Source organism: Triticum dicoccoides, chromosome 7A (assembly GCF_002162155.2).
Source record: "Triticum dicoccoides isolate Atlit2015 ecotype Zavitan chromosome 7A, WEW_v2.0, whole genome shotgun sequence".
Lineage (NCBI taxonomy): Eukaryota > Viridiplantae > Streptophyta > Magnoliopsida > Poales > Poaceae > Triticum > Triticum dicoccoides.
The window spans coordinates 63,166,916-63,183,778 of record NC_041392.1 but is presented as its reverse complement, the minus strand read 5'-3'; the positions used below and the strand labels follow the sequence as shown (position 1 = coordinate 63,183,778).

Sequence of the window (16,863 nt, the reverse complement as noted above, 5' to 3'; positions counted from 1 at the left end):
AGACATAACCGAGACACCTCTCCGGTCAATAAGCAATAGAGGAACCTGAATGCCCATATTAGCTCCTACATATTCTACGAAGAACTTCATCGTTCAAACCTTATGACAACATATGTAATTCCCTTTATCCATCGGTATGTTACTTGGCCGAGATTCGATGGTCTGTATCTTCATACCTAGTTCAATCTCGTTACCGACATGTCTCTTTACTCGTTCCATAATACATCATCTTGCACTACTGCTGGTTGCTACTAACGCGACACTATGATCAGAGACCCTTCGACGAAACTGTGTGCGATGCCATAATCGCAAACAGTTGTGTAAAATAACCGTAAAAAAGGTGCAAAACATTTGCGATGGAGGATGCATCAAACACGGTTCAGATTTTAGTTGCGTGTGCGATGCAGGGCATACGGTTCAGCTCAATTAACTATTTGCGATGAGGAGGAACAAAAGAAACAGGCAGCCAGATGAAGGTGTGTGCAATATACAGCATACAATTCACTCGAATGACCTGTTTGTGATTATGCAACACAAAAAAAACGGGCAGCCAGATGAAGGTGTGTGAGATATACGGCATGCAGTTCACTCGGATGAACTATTTGCATCGAGACAAGAGATAAAAAACGGTCCAATATAACAAGATGTGTGTGATACGCGACAAACAGGTCTGTAATCAGAAATGTGTGGGAAGACCGATAATAACACAGACGATTGCTTCTAATTAATCCGTTTGGGATTAATGAATTCATCATCAACGGGTTCCCTAGTGTGGTCCGTGTTCATTTGATCATCATCTACTTCTTGTGCTAGCTCGATGTTCCTTCTATGCTAAGTTTTCATTAATTGATGGCGTTTTATGAACACGCCACTGTTTCTCGCCATTTCCTCACCTGTTTCCCGCCACCCAACGATATTGCGCATAGGCGGCGCGCGACGCACGGAGGCGACAAGCGTAGCCTGTAGCACATCCATCTTTTCCAAGCATGACAACCCACCAAAGCGCCGCCTTTGCCATCAACCTCGTCGACGAGGAAAACGAGCAGGCGCCACGGCCCGTCAAGGCTGAGGCGCTCCCCGGAAACGCGATGGATGACGCCATGATGCGCGTCATCGGCAGGATTGAGCAGACCTTTGGCGCATGGCACTTGAACGCCGCGGATCAAGATAGGTATGTCAGCACAGACAGGCTGCAGCTCGCCGTAGAACATGATCGATGGCGCGCCGCAAAGCAAGCTAGGCGCGTCCACGCCGATGGGCAGCGGCCGTTGGAGCACCGCAGAGCGAGAGGCGCGGTGCACCGCACAACAAGAGCGGATCCATCGGCGCTTGCCTGCTATCGACAGGGTGTCGCAGCTGGGCACACGTCCTGTTAGTACCCCCATTCCTCGCCAGGAGTGGGCAGAGGCCCTCAGCGCCGTACTTGCACCAGAGGCGGGCCGCGCCGTACTTGTACCGGATGCCCGCAGCACCGTTCGCCTTGTCCGCAGCCCGCTAGATGTCAACACGCTGGTCCGTAGACTCGACCGCCTCCTTGGCCGAGGTGTCCACCTGGGCACAGTAGAGGAATATGGCCGTTGCATCCTCGAGCTGGTGATCTCCGATGAAATAGCCAACTTGGAGCTCGAGATCAGGCTTCAGATGTACTGCGAGCGCATCAACCGCTTGGACGAACGCCTGCACGAGTTCAGGCAGAGCCAAGAGCTACCGTAGGCAAGGGCTACTAGTCATGGTCTCGTGGACGCGTTTTATTTTGAGAAGTCGTTTCAATGTGGATAGTTTTGTATTCACAACAATCATAGTATTGCTCTATTTATTGCTCTCTTTCAATGTGTGTACTATGTTTTTTATTCTTATATTTTCTGTTTCAATGTGTGTATATACGCTTTCCATTATGTATATGTGAATGATAACAGCTAGATTCAAATTAATATACAAAAACAGATAAAAAATGGAATTCATAATATATATTAATTTTTCATTAGTTTATCATAGAATATATATATATATATAGTGACACTATTCTAATTTTGAGATTAGAATAACTATTTGCATCATGTCGGGCCTATATAGGATCCGATCCGAATGTTCCCGAACACCCGAACCGACAGCGAACAAAAAAGAGCCCACCCAACCATCCCCCACCTCCCGCACCCGATCCCGACCCAGTTGTCGCTGCCCCAGGAACCCCCCGACCAACCCGCCGCCCCGCCCCTGATCCCTCGCGCCGCCGCCGCCCCCGGCCTAACCTCGCGCGCCGCCGCCGCCGCCCCGACAACCCAAGGCGCCGCCGCCCCAAGAAACCACCGATTCGGATTCACCGTCGCCCACCCACACCAGCTCGCCGGTGCCGCCCCAGAACCCCCAGCCCCCGCCACCATCTCCACCACCCAGCGCGAACCCTTCACCACCAACTCTGACGTCGCCGTCGCCGCCCACCTTCCAACGCGCCCCTGCTGCATCTACCGTCCCGCATGAGCACCGGTGCGCATGGATCCGGCAGGATCCCGAACTGACTGGGCGAGGGATGACATTCGCAGGCACTGGGGTCATCGCAGACTGCGCCCCAGCCATCGCCGCAGACTCCTCCGCATCGCCGGCGGTAGCAGCAACAGAAACTGGTGCTGGTTGGGATGGCCCGACTTGGAACTCCCACTGTCAGTGTCGTGTCACCAAGATGAGGAATCAGGTTCAGAAATTCCCAGACCCCACGCCTAGCAGAGCATTTTTGACAAGAGAGGAACCAAGTTGCGTACCTGGCCGGGCATGACCTCCCTGTTGATACCGCTGATGTTGATCCCGGCGTAGAGGTAGGCCTTGTAGTGTGCGTCCACGATGTCGCGCCCGAGCGCCTTGTCGGCGCCGGCGGCGCAGTAGTATGGCCCCTGCACAAATGCACACAATCAATATCATCTGAAAACCTACTACCTTCAGTGAATTGTGGACAATTTTGAGTTCAAGAACATATTTGTTTTATGTTTTACGTAAGCTTGAACAGATTTGTTGAGAATTTTCTTGCCTGAGGGCCATGGTAGCCACCAATGGGCCAATGAAGAGGTCAGTTCACGTCCTTCAGGAGGAGAGTGTACTCCTGCTCAATACCATACCTGTTTGGGTTCAGAGATAAGCCTAATCAGTACCGAACCCGTAAGCAGATAAGGATACGAAGGCTCCCTTGCAGAGAGTTGGCTCTAGTCGTGCTCGAGGCCGCTGTCGCTTATGGCCACTGCACACCAAGTGCAAAGACGTTTTATGAAAAGTTCTAGTACAGCTATACGGTGGCCGCCCTGAAGTTCTACTATGGATGTAAGCGAAGGTCTAAAAGGCTATACGCCTACTGTCACGCTAGTTTGCATGACTTGCTGCTGCAGGTTATAACCTTTCAACCTTTTAGCTTGTTGTTTTGAAGTCTCTGTAGAACGTTCTTCTGAACTTGTGATATGAAGCTGCTACTTTTGTGATCGATTGGATATTACAGAGGCCTGCTTTCAATTTCTCTTCTCCCAGGCGTGTGTAGCTGGTGGCTTGTGCGGAAGCAACTCACATAGTCTTCCAAATTTCCAAAAGAACCAAAGTTCAGTTTCTATCAAGTTACAAGTTCAGAGTTTATTTCTATAATATCTGAAGAACACTAGCAAAAGATTATACTGTTCACTGCACAAAAAGAAAACTTGTACTTCTCTCTACCCGTCTCTCCCCGTGAACCATGATGTCCAGTAGTTTGTGAAGCATGATGTTAACTACAAAATGTATAGTAGTTTATGAACCATGATTTTAACTGAATTTGTTTTGCAGCTCGGTGTATTGCTGGTGGAGCTGGTGTCTGTGCAACAGCGTGTCTCAGGGACTCCTTCCTCGTTGACACGGGCGAAGATGCTCACGATGTTGGCGCTGTAAAGCATTATACGTTGTTGTCAAGTTGGATCAGTTATATTGGAATAAGGAAAAACGACTGAAGGTCAAAAGAAATTGTTTGAGAAGGTCAAAAGTATGTTAAAGTATATTTTCTGGAACACCAACACTATCTCGAAATCAATGTTGGCGGTTTTTGCACATGCGTTCTGCAGAACAAAAGAAACGTTCTGTCTTTGTTGTTCCATGCCACCAAATTATTGAACGAATTGATGGACGCCATGGGCCGAGAACAAAATTTGAAGAAAATAACTGAAGATTGCATTGACTCTTGAATCTTGATGGATCCATGTATGCATGTGCGCAATTGAAGTTCAACTATGGAGTGGAGAGCCGGAGGACGGCGAGGGTCAGCGTGATGGAGGATTGTGGGCCAACTCAAATGCCATGCACCGGAATCATATGGTGATGTTCATATATAACCAGCAGAGGAGTTCAAAGAATCTTAACTTGTTGCATTTCATAAAAAAACAATTGAAAAACATGAACTAGCTAGGTGTGCTAGTTCAAATATGTATCATATCATCAACTTGAAACAATATGTCATTCGCAAAACATTTGGGGAGAATATGAAAAGTGCGATGTTACATTGCATTAAAAAGTAGAGTTTTACAAAAAATCACGAGGATGTTGATATTTAAAAATATCCAGAAGCTCAAAAAAATTGATCAAGAAGTTCAAATAAAAAAGAGGAACATTTCAAAAGAATTTCTAAAAAAATGGTTTTCCCATTTTAAAAAAACTAGAAGTTCAAATTAAAATATCGGTGCTGTCCAATGTTTATAAAAAAGGGTTTTCCCCATTACTAACCAATAAAATTAAGAAATTCAAATAAAAAAATGAAAAGTTTAGATGTCTATTAAAATTTTAGTTTTTTCTCATTCTTAAAAGAATAAAACCAAGAAGTTCAAATTTAGAAAATGGTGATGTTCGATGTCTGTAAAAAAGGATTTTGAGCAAAGAATGATTTCCCCCATTCAAAAAAATATAGGAATTCAAATTAAAAATAACAATGTAGTCAAAAGTTAATTTTTTTTTGAAATTTTACTTTTCAAAATTAATAAAAACCTAGAAGTTCAATTTAGAATAACAAATCATTTGATTTTCACCGTTTAAAAAAACCGAGAAGTTTGGTTCAAGAAACCTATGAAGTTCAAATTTTAAAAAACAGATTTTCCTTGCTGCTAAACAAATAAAAATCGAGAAGTTCTAATAAAATAACGGAGAAGTATACGGAAAAATCAAATTATTTCCATTTCTAGCAAAAATAAAAGTAGGAAATTTTATTTTTAAAAATTTTGTTTGATGCTTATTTGAAAACATTTTTTTTCTAAGAGTAACACTAAGAAGTTCAAATTAAAATAAGAGAGTAGTTCGAAATATATAAAAAGCTCAGATTTTTCTCGTTACTAAATAATAAGATGAAGAACTTGAAATTAAAATAAAGGAACACCTAAAAAAGTGTAGATGTTTATTAAAAAATCTATGATTTTCTGTTCTAAAAAAATACATATATCCATTTTTTTAAATAATCAACGATGAAGTTCAAGTTGAAAAGGTAGTCAAATTTGATGTTTATTTGAAAATAAAAAACAATACTTTACTCTAAAATAAAAAGAGGAAGTTCAAATTAAAATAAGAAAGAAGTTCAGAGTTTATCAAAACCTAGGATTTACCTATTCAAAAAATAAAAAACACAACTCCATTTTTTGCATTTTTAAAAAACTCATAAACAAAAAAGGTGAAGTTCAAATAATATATAAATGATTTTCCCTATTTCAAAAAACCAGAAGTTTAAATTAAAATAACGAAGTGGTCCGATGTTTATCAAAAATAGAATTTTCCCGTTACTAACCAAAAATTAAGAAGTGCAAATTTAAAAATGGTGAAGTTCAAAGCCTATAAAAAATCAGAATTTTCTCGTTATTAAACGAATAAAACTCAAAAGTTCAAATTTTAAAACATGTTGATGGTTAGATGTGTGTTAAAACCATGTGAGTGTATGCGTGTGTAGGTGCCGGGCGACAGAAAAGTTTGGATGAGGAAAAGGTAATAAAATGAAACCTAAAAATGTTCATTGCAACAAGTTCCCAAAAAAAGGAACACACCATCGAAATATCCACATGGATAGGAAAATTAAAAAAACTGATTTTCCCCATTCTACAAAAACTAGAAGTTCAAATTAAAAATAACGGCACGGTATCATTGGTTATATAAAAAAATCATTTCCCCCATTACTAACCAATAAAACAAAGAAGTTCAAATTTTAAAAATGGTGAAGTTCGATGTCTATAAAAAATTCAGATTTTTCACACTATTAAAAAAGAAAACCAAGAACTACAAAATTTTAAAACAAAGAGGTTCAAAAAGCTCGATTTTCCTCGTTATTAAAGAATAAAACTAATATTCTTGTTCAATTTAAAATAACAGAGAAGTTCAAAGTCGATAAAAACCTAAGTTTCTCGTTCCAAAGAATAACTAATAAGTTCAAATTAAAATAAGGGAACAACAAAAAAGTTTTAAAAAGATTTTCCCTGTTTTTTTAATTCGGATTTTCCCCGATACTAAAGATTAAACCAAGAAGTTCAATTTTACAAAACAGAGTAATTTGAACCAAAAGATTAAACCAAGAAATTCGATTTTTCTTGTTACTGAAGAATAAAACCAAGAAGTTCAATTTAAAAACGTGGAGAAGTTTGATATTTAATTAAAAACTCGATTCTTTTGTTACTTAAGAATAAAACTAATAAGTTTCAATTCAAAATAATGAAGAAGTTTGATGTTTCTAACAAAACTACAATTTTCATATTTGTAAAAATACATAAAATAAATTCAAATAAAAAAGTTAGAGCTGTTCAATATAGAATTTCGATGATTATAGAAAACTCAGATTTTCCTCGTTATTAAAGAAGGGAAACAAGAAGTTCAAAAATAAAAAACAAGATGTTCAACATTTAAAATAGAACGCTTCAAAATTTCATAAAAAAGATTAAGAAATAAAACCAGGAAGTCCATATTAAAAAGATGGAGAAGTTCGATGATTATAGAAAACTCAAATTTTCCTCGTTATTAAAGAATGGAAACAAGAAGTTCAATAATAAAATAACAAGAAGTTCAACTTTTAAAAATAGAGCGCTTCAAAATTCATAAAAAGGGATTAAGAAAATCCGATTAAAAATTAATAAAAAACTCAGGTATTTTCATGTAACCGAGAGAAGTTCAGATTGATAACTACTAGAAGTTCACGTACTATATGGTGTGCATTTTGTAAAAAACAATAAAAAAGAAAAGTCTTAAAGTTTTGTTGTTATAAGTTCAAGTCCTCGTCGGAGAAAGTTAAAAAAATTATTGTGAGAGAGGTTTATACAAAAAGAATATCATTTGTGTAACACGGACGAATGGATGAGAAAATTACAAACGAAAATACGTCACAAAAGTTCAACATGAAAACAACAGGAAGTTCGACTACTATAGTGAATGAATTTCAGATGAAAAACTTTTAAATCGTCGCGAGTATGAAAAAACGATCAACACGGAAAAGTCGCGTGTTTACATCTGCTTTCCACCGATATATTACTTGCTCAATCCCGGTGAGTGTTCCAGTGAGTGGATGGAGATCTACAAGCAAAAAAAGCATGTGAAAAACAGAGGAAGTTCAAGTAGACATGCTGAGAAGTTCAGGTTCTTCACGTGGTGCATTTTCAAAGAATCTGTTTCGCGATAAAGGAAGAACGAATGATCTCCATTTTCTAAATTACTTGAAAACGGCTAGGAATCACAGAAAACGATCAACATGAAAAAGTTTCGCATTTTCCTTAGCTTTACAACGGTATATTATTTTCCCCATTCCGATAAAGTTTGCAGAAATTACGGCAAAAATACGTTTTTAACCATTTTCAAAACTAACATAAAACCATAATGAATTAGGAGAAACAATATATACAAAAAAGTTTTGCATTTCTTCAAGCTTTCCAACGCCATATCATTTGCTGCATTTGGACGTACGGTTAAAAAAATTAGCTCGAAAATACGAACTCGGTGGAACTTGTATCGTTTTCTAAATTACTTTTAAACCGTTCAAAATTAGAAAAAACTTTTAACATGAAAAAGTAGCGCATTTTCACAAGCTTTCCAATGCCATAATATTTGCCCCAATTGGATTAGCCGTTTAGAAATGGCATTGAAAATACGAACTCGGGTGTTCCATTTGCAAAATTTTACGATTTTCCGAATTACTCTATAACCGTAGGGAATTAGAGAAAAATTTCGACATTTGGAAGGAGCAGTTTTGCAGCAGATTTCCAATGCCATATTATTTGCCTCATTCCGATAAACGGTTTAAAAATGCGATCGAAAATACGATTCACATTTTTTGTATGAAGAAAAAACGGTTTTCAAAACTGATCTTAAACCGCTTACATTTTGCCAAAAATTTAACTTGGGTCATGATACTGGTGTCCATAGCTTTCCAACGGTATATCGCAAGCCCATTTGAGCAATGTTGGCGGAAGTTCAACCTAACACTAGAGAAGTTCAGGTGGAATAACTCAGGCAGTAAAAGTGCAACAGAGCATTGTTTCATCATGACCCGAGAGCAAAATCCGCCAATGAGTGAGATTCCTATTTAAAACGGGCATTTAGTTGCTAAAAATCGTTTGTAGATTACAGTTACATCATAGAAGTAAAATATGTCATAGAAGTTCAACGTGAAAACAACATGTAGTTCGACTACTATAGTGAATGAATTTGAGATGAAAAACTTCCAAAATCGTTGCGAGTATGAAAAAATGATCAACACGGGAAAGTTGCATGTTTATAATAGCTTTCCATCGGTATATCACTTGCTCAATTCTAGTGAGTGGATGGAGAGCTACGAGCAGTGGATGAAGAGCTACGAGCAGTGGATGAAGAGCTACGAGCAAGAAAAGCATGTGAAAAAACAGAGTGAAGTTCAAGTACACGTGCCGAGAAGTTCAGGTTCTTCACGCGGTGCATTTTCGAAGAATCAATTTCGCGATAAAGGCAGAACGAATGATCTCCTCATTTTCGCAATTACTTAAAAACGGCTAGGAATCAGAGAAAACCATCAACATGAAAAAGTTTCGCATTTTTCGTAGCTTTTCAACGGTATATTATTTGCGCATTTCCGTTAAAGTTTGTAGAAAATATGGCGAAAATACGTTTTTCACCATTTTCGAAACTGAATTAAAACCGTAAATAATTGGGAGAAACAATACATACCAAAAAGTTTCGCATTTTTTCAAGCTTTCTAACGCCATATCATTTGCTGCATTCGGACGCACGGTTAAAAAATTAGCTCGAAAATACAAACTCGGTAGGACTTGGACCGTTTTCTAAATTACTCTTAAACCATTCAAAATTAGAAAAAAAACTTCCAAAATGAAAAAGTAGCGCATTTTCATAAGCTTTCCAACGCCATATCATATGCCTAAATTGGATTAGCCGTTTAGAAATGACATCGAAAATACGAACTCAGCTGTTCGGTTTACGAAATTTTACGTTTTTTCAAATTACTCTTTAACCATAGGGAATTATAGAAAACTTTCAACATGTGGAAGGAGCGGTTTTGCAGCAGCTTTCCAACTCCATATTATATGACTCATTCCGATAAACGGTTTAGAAATGCGATCGAAAATACGATTCACGTTTTTTGTGTGAAGAAAAAACGATTTTCAAAACTGCTCTTAAACCGCTTATATTTTGCCAAAAATTTAAGTTGGGTCATGATATTGGTGTCCATAGCTTTTCAACGGTATATCGCAAGCCCCATTTGGGCAATGTTGGCGGAAGTTCAACCTAGTTCACAGGGAAGTTCAATGTACTACTAGCAGGGCAGGTCAGGTTTTGATCAGAATATTATTCTGATCCCATGATCAGAATAGTGTTTATGTGTGTATATATATATAGGACAACACTATTCTAATCCCAGGATTAGAATAGTTATTTGGATCACGATCCACCCTATAAGGGCCCGATGGACCCCTCCCGAACTTCCCGAACTCGGACGAAAGAAAAGAAAAACGCCCACGGCTGTCCACCCCCACCTCCCACACCTCTCACTCTCCCCCGATCCCCATCTTTGCCGCCGCCAACTACCCCAGGGCACCGCCGCCCACCCCTGACCCGATGCGTCTCCGCCGCCACCCATCCCGTTCCCGACGCGCTTCCATCTGCCGTCCCTCGGTCCCCGTCCGCGACGGCGCCTCCCTTCGCTGGATCCACAGCCGCGGCGGCGGCCTCCCCCTGGAACCATGGCGGCGACGTAGGCCTCCCTCCCCTAGATCCATGGCGACGGCGACGACCTCCCTCAGTCCCTTCCCCTGGATACACGTCGGAGGCAGCCTCCCCTGCTTCCAACGCAGCGACGCCCTCCCTCCTGTGCGCTGCTAGCAAACCACCGGCCATCAACCTCACGCGCCCCCGCCGCCGCCCCAGATTCCATTGCCATCCACAAGCTCCGCACATCACCGGCGTTGCCATCCTCCATCATGCCTCCACTCTCCTCCACCATCAGCCTGGGCGCCCCCCTGCCCGCTTGCTCCGACGCGATTTGGTCAACCCCGCAACCCTCTCCTCTGGCGAGCCTCCTCTTCTCCTTCTCTACATCCAGCGTCCCACCCCTTCCCCGACCTCCTTCCATGACCGCGGTGCTACCTCTTGAGCACTGCGTTGGTTTTCCCCGAAGAGGAAGGGATGATGCAGCCAAGTAGCGTAAGTATTTCCCTCAGTTTTTGAGAACCAAGGTATCAATCCAGTAGGAGGCTACGCGCGAGTCCCTCGCACCTGCACAAAACAAATAAATCCTCGCAACCAACACAAATAGGGGTTGTCAATCCCTATAGGGCCACTTACGAGAGTGAGATCTGATAGATATGATAAGATAATATTTTTGGTATTTTTATGATAAAAGATGCAAAGTAAAATAAAGGCAAAGTAAATAGCAAAGGAAATAACTAAGTAGTAGGAGATTAATATGATGAAGATAGACCTGGGGGCCATAGGTTTCACTAGTGGCTTCTCTCGAGAGCATAAGTATTCTACGGTGGGTGAACAAATTACTGTTGAGCAATTGACATAATTGAGCATAGTTATGAGAATATCTAGGTATGATCATGTATATAGGCATCACGTCCGAGACAAGTAGACCGACTCCTGCCTGCATCTACTACTATTACTCCACTCATCGACCGCTATCCAGCATGCATCTAGAGTATTAAGTTAAAAACAGAGTAACGCCTTAAGCAAGATGGCATGATGTAGAGGGATAGACTCATGCAATATGAAGAAAACCCCATCTTGTTATCCTCGATGGAAACAATACAATACGTGCCTTGTTGCCCTTACTATCACCGGGAAAGGACACCACAAGATTGAACCCAAAGCTAAGCACTTCTCCCATTGCAAGAAAGATCAATCTAGTAGGCCAAACCAAACTGATAATTCAAAGAGACTTGCAAAGATAACCAATCATATATAAAAGAATTCAGAGAAGATTCAAATATTATTCATAGATAGACTTGATCATAAACCAACAATTCATCGATCTCAACAAACACACCGCAAAAAGAAGATTACATCGAATAGATGTCCACAAGAGAGGGGGAGAACATTGTATTGAGATCCAAAAAGAGAGAAGAAGCCATCTAGCTACTAACTATGGACCCACAAGTCTGAGGTGAACTACTCACACTTCATCGGAGAGGCTATGGTGATGATGTATATAGGAGGAAGGAGTATGTCGGTGGAGCAACAGGGGGCCCACGACCTCATGGCCTCCTGTTTCCTTTCTTGATGTAGGGTCCAAGTCTCTCTGTTCTTATTCGTTGAGAAAATCATGTTCCCGAAGGTTTCATTCCGTTTGGACTCCGTTTGATATTCCTTTTCTTCGAAACCCTAAAACAGGCAAAAAACATCAATTATGGGCTGGCCTCTGGTTAATAGGTTAGTCCAAAAATAATATAAAAGTGGATAATAAAGCCCAATAATGTCCAAAACAGAAGATAATATAGCATGGAGCAATCAAAAATTATAGATACGCTGGAGACGTATCAAGCATCCCCAAGCTTAATTCCCGCTCGTCCTCGAGTAGGTAAATCATAAAAACAGAATTTTTGATGCGGAGTGCTACTTGGCATATTTTTAATGTAATTCTTCTTAATTGTGGTACGAATATTCAGATCTGAAAGATTCAAGACAAAAGTTTAATATTGACATATAAATAATAATACTTCAAGCATACTAACAAAGCAATTATGTCTTCTCAAAATAACATGGCTAAAGAAAGTTATCCCTACAAAATCATATAGTCTGGCTATGCTCTATCTTCACCACACAAAATATTTAAATCATGCACAACCCCGATGACAAGCCAAGCAATTGTTTCATACTTTTGACATTCTCAAAACTTTTTCAATCTTCACGCAATACATGAGCGTGAGCCATGGACATAGTACTATAGGTGGAATAGAGTGGTGGTTGTGGAGAAGACAACAAGGGGAAGATAGTCTCACATCAACTAGGCGAATCAATGGGCTATGGAGATACCCATCAATAGATATCAATGTGAGTGAGTAGGGATTTCCATGCAACGGATGCACTAGAGCTATAAGTATATGAAAGCTGAAAAAGAAACTAAGTGGGTGTGCATCCAACTTGCTTGCTCATGAAGACCTAGGGCATTTTGAGGAAGCCCATCATTGGAATATACAAGCCAAGTTCTATAATGAAAGATTCCCACTAGTATATGAAAGTGATAACATGAGAGACTCTCTACTATGAAGATCATGGTGCTACTTTGAAGCACAAGTGTGGTAAAAGGATAGTAACATTGTCCCTTCTCTCTTTTTTCTCTCATTTTTTTCTTTTCTTTTTTATTTGGGCCTTTTCTCTCTCTCTTTTTCTGGCCTCTTTTCTTTTTTTTTCGTCCGGAGTCTCATCCCGACTTGTGGGGGAATCATAGTCTCCATCATCCTTCCCTCACGGGGACAATGCTCTAATAATGATGATCAACACACTTTTATTTTTCTTACAACTCAACAATTACAACTCGACACCTAGAACAAAATATGACTCTATATGAATGCCTCCGGCGGTGTAACGGGATATGCAATGACTCATGAGTGACATGTATGAAAGAATTATGAACGGTGGCTTTGCCACAAATACGATGTCGACTACATGATCATGCTAAGCAATATGACAATGATGGAGTGCGTATAATCGATGGACTCAACATTAGTCATAAAGAACTCATATACTTATTGCAAAAATCTACAAGTTACCAAAGCAAAGTATTATGAGCATGCTCCTAGGGGGATAGATTGGTAGGAAAATACCATCGCTCGTCCCCGACCGCCACTCATAAGGAAGAAAAAATAAATAAATCATGCTCCGACTTCATCACATAACGGTTCACCATACGTGCATGCTACGGGAATCACAAACTTTAACACAAGTATTTCTCAAATTCACAACTACTCAACTAGCATGACTTTAATATCACCATCTCCATATCTCAAAACAATTACCAAGTATCAAACTTATCATAGTATTCAACACACTCATAAGAAAGTTTCATTATTAATCTTGTGTACCAAGCATATTAGGATTTTAAGAAAATTACCATGCTATTAAGACTCTCAAGATAATCTAAGTGAAGCATGAGAGATCAATAGTTTCTATAAAACAAATCCACCACCGTGCTCTAAAAGATATAAGTGAAGTACTAGAGCAAAATTATATAAGTCAAAAGATATAAGTGAAGCACATAGAGTATTCTAACAAATTCCAAATCATGTATGGCTCTCTCAAAAGGTGTGTACAGAAAGGATGATTGTGGTAAACTAAAAATCAAATACTAAAATCATACAAGACGCTCCAAGCAAAACACATATCATGTGGCGAATAAAAATATAGCTCCAAGTAAAGTTACCGATAGAAGTAGACGAAAGAGGGGATGCCTTCCGGGGCATCCCCAAGCTTTGGCTTTTAGGTGTCCTTAGATTATCTTGGGGGTGCCATGGACATCCACAAGCTTAGGCTCTTGCCACTCCTTCTTCCATAATCCATCAAATTTTTACCCAAAACTTGAAAACTTCACAACACAAAACTTAAAGTAGATAATCTCGTGAGCTCCGTTAGCGAAAGAAAACAAAAGACCACTTCAAGGTACTGTAATGAACTCATTATTTATTTATATTGGTGTTATACCTACTGTATTCCAACTTCTCTATGGTTTATAAACTATTTTACTAGCCATAGATTCATCAAAATAAGCAAACAACACATGAAAAACAGAATCTGTCAAAAACAGAACTGTCTGTAGTAATCTGTATATAGCGCAAGATCTGGAACTCTAAAAATTCTAAAATAAATTTCTGGACGTGAGGAATTTATCTATTAATCATATGCAAAAAGAATTAACTAAATAGCACTTTCCAAATAAGAATGGCAGCAGTTCTCGTGAGCGGTAAAGTTTCTGTTTTTTACAGCAAGTTCAACAAGACTTTCCCCAAGTCTTCCCAACGGTTCTACTTGGCACAAACACTAATTAAACAAAAAAACACAACCAAAACAGAGGCTAGATAAATTAGTTATTACTAAACAGGAGCAAAAAGCAAGGAATAAAAATAAAATTGGGTTGCCTCCCAACAAACGCTATTGTTTAACGCCCCTAGCTAGGCATAACAAGCAAGAATAGATCTAGGTATTGCCATCTTTGGTAGGCAATCCATAAGTGGCTCTCATAATAGATTCATAAGGTAATTTAATTTTCTTTCTAGTTAAGTGTTCCATGCCTTTCCTTAATGGAAATTGGAACCTAATATTTCCTTCCTTCATATCAATAATTGCACCAATCGTTCTAAGGAAAGGTCTACCAAGAATAATAGGACATGAAGGATTGCAATCTATATCAAGAACAATAAAATCACGAGCACATAATTCCTATTTGCAAAAATAAGAACATCATTAATTCTTCCCATAGGTTTCTTAATAGTGGAATCCGCAAGGTGCAAGTTTAGAGAGTAATCATCAAAATCACGGAAACCTAAGAAATCACACAAAGTCATTGGAATCGTGGAAACACTAGCACCCAAATCACATAAAGCATAGCATTCATGATCTTTAATTTTAATTTTTATAGTTGGTTCCCACTCATCATAAAGTTTTCTAGGGATAGAAACTTCCAATTCAAGTTTTTCTTCATAAGATTGCATCAAGGCATCAACAATATGTTTAGTAAACGTTTTATTTTGACTATAAGCATGAGGAGAATTTAGCACAAATTGCAACAAGGAAATACAATCAATCAAGGAGAAATTTTCATAGTTAAATTCCTTGAAATCCATAATAGTGGGTTTAGCAACATCTAGGGTTTTAATTTCTTCAATCCCTCTTTAATCAAATTTAGCATCAAGATCAACAAATTCTGAATTCTTAGAACGCCTTCTAGGTAAAGGTGGATCATATTCAGTCCCATCATTATCAAGATTCATATTGCAAAACAAAGATTTAATAGGGGACACATCAATAACTTTTAGATCTTCATCTTTATTTTCATAGGAACTAGAAGAACACGCTCTTATAAAGGCATCTTTCTTAGCACGCATCCTAGCGGTTCTTTCTTTGCACTCATCAATGGAAATTCTCATGGCTTTGAGAGACTCATTGATATCATGCTTAGGTAGAATAGATCTAATTTTCAAAGAATCAACATCAAGAGAAATTCTATCAACGTTCCTAGCCAAATCATCAATCTTAAGCAATTTTTCTTCAATCATAGCATTAAAATTCTTTTGCGAAGTAATAAATTCTTTAATATTATATTAAAAAATCAGAGGGCATATTATTATAATTTCCATAAGAATTGTTGTAGGAATTACCATAATTATTAGAGGAATTACTAGGATAAGGCCTAGGGTTGAAATTTCCTCTATACGCGTTGTTACCAAAATTGTTCCTACCAACAAAATTAACATCCATAGATTCATTATTATTCTCAATAAAAGTAGACAAGGGCATACCATTAGGATCAGAAGAAACACTCTTATTAGCAAATAATTTCATAAGTTCATCCATCTTTCCACTCAAAATATTAATTTCTTCTATCGTATGCATCTTTTTATTAGTAGATCTTTCAGTATGCCATTGAGAATAATTAACCATAATATTATCTAGGAGTTTAGTAGCTTCTCCTAAAGTGATTTCCATAAAAGTGCCTCCCGCGGCCGAATCTAAAATATTTCTAGAAGCAAAATTCAACCCGGCATAAAAATTCTGAACAATCATCCACAAATTTAAACCATGAGTAGGGAAATTACGTATCATTAATTTCATTGTCTCCCAAGCTTGTGCAACATGTTCATGATCAAGTTGCTTAAAATTCATAATATCGTTTCTAAGAGAGATGATCTTAGCGGGAGGAAAATAATTAGAGATAAAAGCATCTTTGCACTTGTTCCATGAATCAATACTATTTTTAGGCAAAGATGAAAACCAAGCTTTAGCACGATCTCTAAGAGAAAAAGGAAATAGCTTCAATTTAACAATATCATTATCCACATCTTTCTTCTTTTGCATGTCACACAACTCAATGAAGCTATTTAGATGGGTAGCGGCATCTTCACTAGGAAGGCCGGAGAACGGATCTTTCATGACAAGATTCAGCAAGGCAGTATTAATTTCACAAGATTCATCATCGGTAAGAGGAGCAATTGGAGTGCTAATAAAATCATTGTTGTTGGTATTGGTGAAGTCACAGAATTTAGTATTATCTTGAGCCATCGTGACAAGCAAGCAAACTAACACACAAGCAAACAAAAAGCAAGCGAACAAAAAGAGGAAAATAGAGAGGGAGGATAGAGAGAGAGGGAGAATAAAACAGCAAGGGTGAAGTGGGGGAGAGGAAAACGAGAGGCAAATGGAAAATAA

General features: G+C 38.9%; 1 pseudogene; it reads right to left on the bottom strand.

Moving 5' to 3' along the window:
• Positions 1 to 1,494: 1,494 nt before the first annotated feature.
• Positions 1,495 to 10,573, bottom strand: LOC119333094 (annotated as a pseudogene).
• Positions 10,574 to 16,863: the final 6,290 nt, after the last annotated feature.